Source organism: Pteropus vampyrus, unplaced genomic scaffold (assembly GCF_000151845.1).
Source record: "Pteropus vampyrus isolate Shadow unplaced genomic scaffold, Pvam_2.0 Scaffold179, whole genome shotgun sequence".
Taxonomy (NCBI): domain Eukaryota; kingdom Metazoa; phylum Chordata; class Mammalia; order Chiroptera; family Pteropodidae; genus Pteropus; species Pteropus vampyrus.
In genome coordinates this window covers 88467-97576 of record NW_011888960.1, presented here as the reverse complement: position 1 = coordinate 97576, position 9110 = coordinate 88467, and the positions used below count along the sequence as shown (strand labels likewise).

At 44.6% G+C, this 9110-nt stretch overlaps 1 pseudogene; it reads right to left on the bottom strand.

Moving 5' to 3' along the window:
• Window positions 1–2222: 2222 nt before the first annotated feature.
• Window positions 2223–2855, bottom strand: LOC105299294 (annotated as a pseudogene).
• Between the last annotated feature and the right edge of the window lie 6255 nt (window positions 2856–9110).

Sequence of the window (9110 nt, the reverse complement as noted above, 5' to 3'; positions counted from 1 at the left end):
GACAGTCCCCCTAACGCGGTCTGGGGCCTGAAGATGGAGCCCTAGGCAGCCTCGACGTTGCCACAGTAATGCTCCCAAACCCTATCAGGAAGACGGAAAATGCTCTCGGTGGGACCCCGGCCTACAGCCAACCAGGGGCGCTGTCCAGACTCAGCCAGCCCGCCACCCGCTCCCGATGCCACCACCCCCTGAGGAGCCCCGGGCCCTTGGGGGCTTCAGGCTGGGAGACCCGACAGTTTGACGGCTGAAGATGCAGCTATCAACTATCTTCACCTCCTCAAACCAGATTAGGATTATTTAAAACCGAGTAACCCTGTCCTACCCACAACCTGGACCGTGTCAGCACCCACCAGTCCAACCGTCACTGAAGCTCTGACCGTTAGGTGGGTGGGGCGAGCAGTGAAAGTGAGACCCGGCTGCTGATTGGTCAGCTTCTCTGCCTGATGCATCCTGGGAATTGTAGTCCTAGGCAAGTTCCATGTGGAGAAGGTTCTAGATGCCAGACTGAAAGTGACTGGCAGCTGTTGTGTGGACCTGGAGGGAGGGTGAGGAAGGTGCTGACGTCCCCTGCCTCTTATATGCCAGGCACTGTGTTAGATGCTTTACAGCCCTTATTTGCATTTGATTTTCACAGTACAGGAGTGTGATTAAGGCCAGACTCCGGACTGAGGGCTGTTGGAGTTTGAATCCTACTCCCTCGCTCATTTAGCTATAGAGATGCTGGGAAGCACTGTAATCATTCAGGGTCCAAATGTCCTCATTTATCATATGGAGATAACTGCCTTCTGGTGTTCTTTCGAGGGTTAAGTGAGATAATGCATCAAAGGGGCCTGGTAGATGAGGTGCCCAATAAGTGTGAGCTGTTATCATGCCTATACATTTTTACAGATAAGTAAAGAGTACAGATGAGCTGAGACATGTTCTCTGGTTTCTTGCCAAGTAGAGACGCTGGGATTCAAGCCATCTTTGACAGAATCCAGGAGAATTCTCTGCCTCTACAACCTTTGGAGGCTGACACCAAGACTTTCCTTGGTACCCTCGGGACAGCTTTAGACTTGATGAGCAGCTCAGACCTCAGCCATCAGATTCTAGACAAGTCTTTGTCTCCTGTGAGCCTCCTCTATGACATTCACCAGCCTCTTGAACCAGTCCCTTCCTGAAAACCCACAGCACATGGTCAGGTTTTTTTTTTTTTTTTTAAGGTAATTACCTTAGTTCAACACTAGAATTTGTTGTCTGGTGCCGAATTAGATGAGGAGGGGTACAGGAGAACTGAGCATCAGGCCTCAGGACAGCCAGCTATGTCATTTTGGAAAAGAGTACCTACTTTTCCCTGAACCTTGGTTTCCTCATCCAGTGGCGTATGGGAGGGTTGGGCTAGATCAGCATTTCCTAAATTTCACTCACTGTAGGGCCGCTGTTATGACTGTTTGCCCTAAGTGTAACCCACCTATTTTATTATTACCTTAATGTTTTAAATTTATTTCCCTTTAAAATTTAAAACTGCTTAGAATTCTTTATATCACCAATGTAAATGGAATAAAATATGAACAGAAGGTAAATAGGAAAAAATGAAGACAATGAAAATAAAACAATGTTTTTAATTACCTAGATATTCTGGCCTCCTGGTGGCTATGATCCTGCAGCCAGATTTTTTTGCCGTTGTTTAAATGGGTTCTTATGACAGGTTAAAGATAGTCTAGCGCAGACTGATACTTTCTTCATGATGTAATCAGGATTACAAGGGTTGGAAGGGGAATAACTCTCACTGTGTGCTCTGTTTTTCAGTGCCCATGTACCATGTAAAAACATCTCTCATATCCCCAGTGGGATATGTTTCACACTTCACAAAACCTCGGGTCAGATGCTCTCCAAGATCCCATCTCTTTCTAAGACTCTTTCATTCTGAATATGCTATGGATGCCTTTCAAAACTCACCCCAATCCTGGAAAGAGTCTTCCTGAATTAACCTGCCCAACTCTGCAGTTTCATACTGGTCTCTGCCAGTGCTTTTCTCACTCAGTATTGTAACTGAGGACACTTGCTAGTGTCAGAGTCTTGCATTTCCTTCCTTCCTTCCCTCCTTCCCTCCTTCCCTCCTTCCCTCCTTCCCTCCTTCCCTCCTTCCTTCCTTCCTTCTCTCCCTCCCTCCCTCTTTTCCTCCCTCTCTTCCTTTCATAATAAACACCTTTGTTACATGAGCTAAGACAGGGGAAGAGGATTTATTTGCCTTTCCAGGCCTTGATTTTCCTCAGATAGAATTCCAGCTCCTGGCTAGAGCCCATAGCCATCTGCTCTGCCACGTGGGCCTGGTCTTGAAGCAATGCATGCAAAAAGCTTGCCCTGCTCTTGCTTGACCGGCTTCTCTAGAAGACTGCTGACTTGGGCATTTGTTTTCCTTCCCTCATATTTCTGCTGAATTGTCTTTGATCGTTTTTTGTTTAAAATCTCCTCCTCGGGAGTCAGCTCAGCCCCTTCTCACGTCCTAGGGGCCGTGGAGAGCAGCGCTGGTGCCGCTGTCGGTACCATGTGCCCTCGGTCAGTGAGCACGGTGTGCTTCTTTACTAGGGTCTCGCGTGGACCAGTCCACGTTGGATGCGTGGTAGACAACGTGGCTCATCTTTGTTATGTGCATATAACCCTGGGAGCCCCAGGAGAAATCCCCTCCTACCTCCGGCCTCAGGGCATGGTCCTTCCTGCCTCCCTGTGCATGGACGGTGTGTGTGCAGTGGGGGCCAATCTTAGCGTTGGCAGTGGGGCGTCCTAGGTCGTATTTTCACTTCTTGTGCGAGAGCTTTCTCTCTCCGCCCCTCCGGTCTGTGGCGCTTGTGCCAGTTGTCCAGAGAGATGCCCATGGCTTGGCGCCGGCTGGAAAGACCGAATCTTGCATTTTCTTATTTCTGTTATGTGCGCTGAGCATTTTTCATCGAATTCTCCGAATGCTGAGTAAGTGAGCAAAAAGAGACACAGAAGTTCCGAGAATAACCATTCTTTGATAACTGACTGTATATCATGCCTTACATTAGAGGCTTTCGCATTCTGACAATATCTGTTATCAATCCAGTTCTATGGAAAATGGAGCTTAAGCTCAGAGAGCTTAGTGCTGGTTCAGAGGCACGAACCAGAATCAGATCTTGTCTGTGCGACTCCAGAGCCTTCTGCTCTATTCTCTGGACCAAGTTGTCTCCTGGTCGAGGATACAGTCTCTTGAGACAGTAAACAAGTACATCACAGCGCCTTAATGTTTCGGGCCTTGCAGATCACTGAACTTAGGTGCCCGGGTGGTACTGATGCTCAGATGAGCATATAGACAGAGAGTGACCAATACGGGGTGAGCAACATTTATTTTCTGAATTAAATACATTAACAAAACAAAAGTAAAGGCCATCACTGTTTTATAAAAGCAAGGATAATTCAATATTAAAAAGGAAGGAAGAAAGAAAAGGAAGGAAGGTCATAAACATTTCAGAATAAGACAGGCTTGACAAAAATCTTACTGGGTATGTCTTTTCCCCCCATTTCTCGTTTGGACTGGTGAAAACTTTACCTCAGACCCATAGGATTACAGTTACGTTGTTGGAAACTCTCCATAGATAATGCCGGAAGAAAATGGGGTGTTTGAGAGAAGTAGGGTGAAAACAGTAGGTGGGGTGAGATAGCATTACCTCTGAAAATCCTGAAAATCGGTGACGGGGGTGGGGGGCTGGGGCTGACCAGGAGGTGCTGCCTCTGGAGCCCCGTCTTCTCAAACACACTGAACTCGTCCACAGGTCCAGCCAGTGTTTGCGGGGCCTGCTTTGACTGCACCATCCGCCTGTTAGGATTCTGCTCACAGGACTTTCAGTAGGATCTAAAGACCTGCCACCCATCCAGAGTGCGGATTACTTCTTACAAGTAGATTCAAATTACTGTAATCTGGAAAAGATTATCATTAAGCTTTTAATTATTTTTTTTTTTAAAGCAGCAGCAGCTTTGTGTTTATTTTAAATCAATGTTATATGTGGGGGGAAAAAAGAGATCTGAACTCAGAAGAACGGATTATAATAATGTATTTTCGTCCCTAAAAATGTCTTGATGTGATGATGACTGCTTACTATGGTGTTTTTCTCCTTCGGTAATTACAGATTTTTTTCTCTAAGAAAATAAAACTTTAAAAGCACGATTTGCTACTTAAGACTTGAGACTGTTACAAGTGAGGCCCTAAAAAGATCCATCTCCCCTAATAAGTCTGCAAATGCAGCACTTTACTGGAGCCCGACATCGGTTACAGATGTTGATTCCAATGTTAATCAAATCAAGGAGATTAAAAAGCTGATAAATTCTGCCATAAAGAGAAGAGCTGTTATAGAACAAGGTGATTAAGCATTTTAGGGAGCCAGGTGTGAGTGCCTCAGTTAGTTTTATTACAAATTCTTGACATAAAGTCTTCATTTTCAAGAAAACAAGTGGAATAAATTATCTCGCTTCTTCCACTTGCTCTCCAAGGCCCCAATCCCATTTTCTCCCGCTCCTTATCAATTAGAAGTACTGGTCTTTGCGCCTAGGGACTGGCTTCCTGCTGGGGTATCACCTATCTGCCTTCGAATATTGCTTTGTGCAACCCCTGGGTAGACAGATTTGGGAGGTAAGGAGCACATTACTTGAGGAGCATGACCAGTGTGGGAAAGATCAAAGAAACACCTGCATCAGAGCAATGCTTTCCCCATAGCCGGTCACGTGCGGGAAGCAAGAAGGCACGTGACTTCTGCCGCTGTGGTCTAAACTAAAAGTTGGATTCTCTGCTCCCCTGTCATCTTCAAATAGCTGAGGTTAAACTGGGTAGTTATTTTCTTTTTCTCTGGAAGAAACCTTCTGAACTATAGAAGGATGTAACTAATGAAATTCCACATCGCTCATGGAGTTAACCAAAATGTTTTCATCTCTAATTAAGAAAATACATAAAAGAAAAAGAATGCCATTTGCAACAACATGGATGGACCTTGACTGCGTTATGCTAAATGACGTAAGTCAGAGATAGACAAATATTGAATGATCTCACTTATATGTGAAATCTGAAAACACTGCACTCATAAAACAGAGAGTAGAGTGGTGTTTGCCAGAGGCTGAGGGATGGGGAAAATAGGGAGAAATTGGTCAAAGAGTATAAACTTTCAATTATAAGATGAATGCATGCCAGATTTAATGTACAGCATGGAGACTACAATTAAAACTGTATTGCATATTTGAAAATGGCTATGACAGTACAGTTTTACTGTTCTCACCATAACAGCAAAATGATAATTATGGGAAGTCAAGGATATGTCAACTAGCCTGATTGTGGTAAACATTTCTCAATATATACATGTATCAAATTATCACACTGTATACCTCAAGCTTACACAATGTTATATGTCAATTATATCTCAATAAAGCTGCGGGGGTGGAGAAGTAGAAATTATAGTTCTGTACCAACATTTCCCTCTGAAATAGGAAGCTACCCAAATAGAGTTGCCAGATAAAATATAGGACATACAGTTAAATGAGAATATCAGATAAATAACATCTTTTTTTTTTTTTTTTTACTGTAAGTATGTCCTGAATATGGTATGGCACATTCTTACATTAGAAACTTCTTTGTTTATCTAAGATTAATTTTAATTTGGAATCCTGTACTTTTATTTGCTAAATCTGGCAATCCTATGCTCAAAACCCTTCAACCATGAGAAGAACAACACATAGTCCTAAGGCTTACAGATTCAGTGGGTATGAAAGCCAAGAGAATATTGAAGTTTTCCAACTTGATGTCCAAAATAATAAAATGCACGCACTCACTGCTCCAGAATTTAGCTTGCTCTTTTCTTCAACACTCCTGCAATGAGAGAAAGCAGCTCAGTCTTTAAGAGAGCAGGCGGACGAAAGCTGACAATATTCAACATGGTGCTGTTTTTGACAGTTGCTCGCTCTGCCTGTTTTTCTGAAAACAGTTCAAGCTTGGCTTTTTAGAAAATGCCTTCATCCAGCCAGGCATATTCCCGACAGTTGTGTTTATTTCCAGAGATCCACCAATCAGAGAACACCTTCTGTCCCCAAATAAAATATGTTTCTAATTCTAACATGTCAGCCCTCCATCCCCAAACGACACCTCCCCTGTTTATTATAGACATAGATCCTTATCAGATGTTTTTCCCTCTAAACATTGCCCCTAACTCCCACGCCTCACCCTCATCAGCCAGCCATGCAATGAAAAATGAGCATCTTTAGGAAAAAACATATTATGTTCATGAAGTCGATTACAATAGACTACAACTGTGCACTCACCTTTTGCAATGACAAAAATGTATATGTGCACAAAAGCAGGTTTAGAAGAAGAGACACCAAAATGTTAACAACAATCGTCTCTGGGTAGAGAGATTTATGGATGATTCCGTTTCTCCGTGTTATTTATTTACCCTAGCAGATACTTTAGTCTCAGCCCTCTTTTCTATATTTTAAACTCTCCAGGTTGTTTCTCAGGGTGAGAGTGACACATCATTGATCAACCACTTCGAAGCAGAGCTTCTCAAATGTCACAGTACCTAACAATCATTTAGGGAGCTCGTGAAAATGCAGGCTCTGGGCCTGCCCCAAAGACTCCGATTTAGTTAATTTCAGGTGAGCCTCCTTAATCTGCATTGTAAATTCCCGCTCCTCCCATTTTAACCTCCCGTGGACTACAGGCCCTTTCGAGGAATATAGTACTGACCTACTGCTTGGTTGGTCACCGTCTACAAGTCTCAAATGCATGACCATAGTGGAAACTTACCTTGGCTACTGATGCCAGAATTCAGTCATCTTTAAAAATTACACGTACATACATATATATAACATATAGTATATATAATTTACTGTGTATATATATGTGTACTACATATGTACTATGCATACATATATATATCTATATATGTAATTTTTATGCATAACTCAAGTCCATTTAATTTCCATTTGAGAGATGAAAGTGTTTGGGGTGGAGGCTCCCCGCCACCAGCAAACAGATTCGCAATGTCTGCGCGATTCTCGGGATTTCTCCTAATTCGGATCATTATTTCTTCTGTTTCCTAGCCTTTTTGTTTGTTTGCCTGTAGTAAGGGCGCAGTAATTCTTTGTTCGGTGACGGAATGGATGAGTTGGCCTGTCACGTGGCACCCTCCAGAGTCAGGAAAGTAAGGGGTGCATTAGCACCTGCCACTCTGCTGGACGCCCAGCCACGCACTCTGACAGCAGGCGTCATACCCTCGTGGCTTCTCAGCCCTGGGAAGGAGGGACAGCTCCCACGGTGGCTAAAGAGGAAGTGGATGAACCACACGAATTGAACCCTGGATCCTACCTTCGTTCTGTCCGCTCTTTGATGCTGGCGCACAGACCAAAGACCCAAGAGAATAATGAGCAGCAGTCTTCACGGCAAACAAGCCTGAAAGTGTCAAAGCAGCCTTGCGTGGTGTGGGGAAGATGACAAAACTCTGGTCTCTGATTTAAACAAAAAACTAACAAACAAACAAAACTCTCCTGGCTGTGGATCATCATTTGAATAAAAATCAAATGACTTAGGATCTGTCCAAAATGAAGGATGTTTTAATACTTTGTGTGTAAAAACACTGATAGTTTGCTTCTTTTTTATTAAACAGATTTTATTATTTCTTGGAATCTTGTCGGCATAATCGTTTTACAGGCGGATGGAACATCCAGCCCTGCCGCTGCAGGAGTTCCTTCACAGCGACTACCTTGTGGCACTTTCACTGTAATTAGGTTTTCGCCGAGGATTTTTCCCCGGGTATGTGTAATATATGAAATATGACCAGAATTTAAATTTGTCAATGACAAGCAAGCATCGTGTGTAAACACAACAGGGCTGTGAATTCCAAACCACGGGCTGTTGCTGGGGGGCAGATGCTCTGAAAATTAAAATAGAAATAAAACTACTGACTGGCAACTGAAAAGTGGCCCCCAAAGAAAGCGAATTTCTCCCAACACCCGTGCATGATTCTTCTACCCAACAGTGCAAGCTCTTGAGTACGACTTCAGCGAGAAACTGACAAATCAAGGAGGAAGCAATAGATTTGTGTTAGAGTAATTCTACACAGGGCTCTGATCTCTTGCCCTGTGAATTCCTGTGTTCCTTGAGGCCAGATCAAAAGGAGATTGGACATGGTGGGCATTGTCTGCTGGTGCTGTTCTGAGTGGCTCAAGGATAGATAGATTTGGGGACAGTGCCTACTGTCTCCCAGCAGCTACTACATTCGCTGATCTGACTTCAATAATTGCTCCTATGGGGCCCTCTGCCGACTGTTTCTTGTATAGGAAACAATTTTAAGAGTGCACTGTTGAGGTTACTGACAAATCATTTATTTCACTAAAACCACCACGAAACAAAAGCAAACCTTTTGAATTTGCATGTATGAGAAGCCCTAGGCAAGGAAAAAAAGGGACTCACACTTTTGTGAACTTATGGAGCACCATGCATTTCTTCATGCAACAAATCTTTCTCGAGTGTCTCTTCGGTCAGACGCCACGTTTTAGGCACTCTCCAGGAAGGAGATGTGTCATGATGAGGCATGTGACAGGGCTGGGGCAGCTTTCAAGGAGGGCTTCCCTGAAGGAGGGACATTCGGGTTGAGATCGAGAGAGAAGAACATTCCAGGCAGAGGGGACAGCCTGGCAGATGGGAGGGCTCGAAAGGATGTCCGGCCAGGCTGGGGTGCAGAGAGGGAGGGGGAGCCTAGGGCGAGAGGAGGCTGATGAAGAGGGCAGGGGCTGGACCACGCCAGGGCCACAGAGGCTGCGTTGAGGCTCCCGGTCCCTCCTGACACCTGTGGGAAGCCACTGAGGGCTCTTAAGCACGTGGGGGATGGGAAAGGTGGAGTTCGATATGCTCCCAGTGGCGGTTTTGGAAAGACGCCCCTGGCTTCCTGGTGGAGATCAGACGGAAGGAGGCACAGAGTAAACGCAGGCAGTCTGGTCAGGAGTCTAACGCAGTGGTGCACGTGAGGAATGGCGGGGCCTTGCTTCAAATGGTGGCAGAAGAGGAAATGAGATTAGAAAGCATTGCGATGGGTGATCGATGGTAATGGAGGTGTAGGGACGTTAAACGTGGCCTA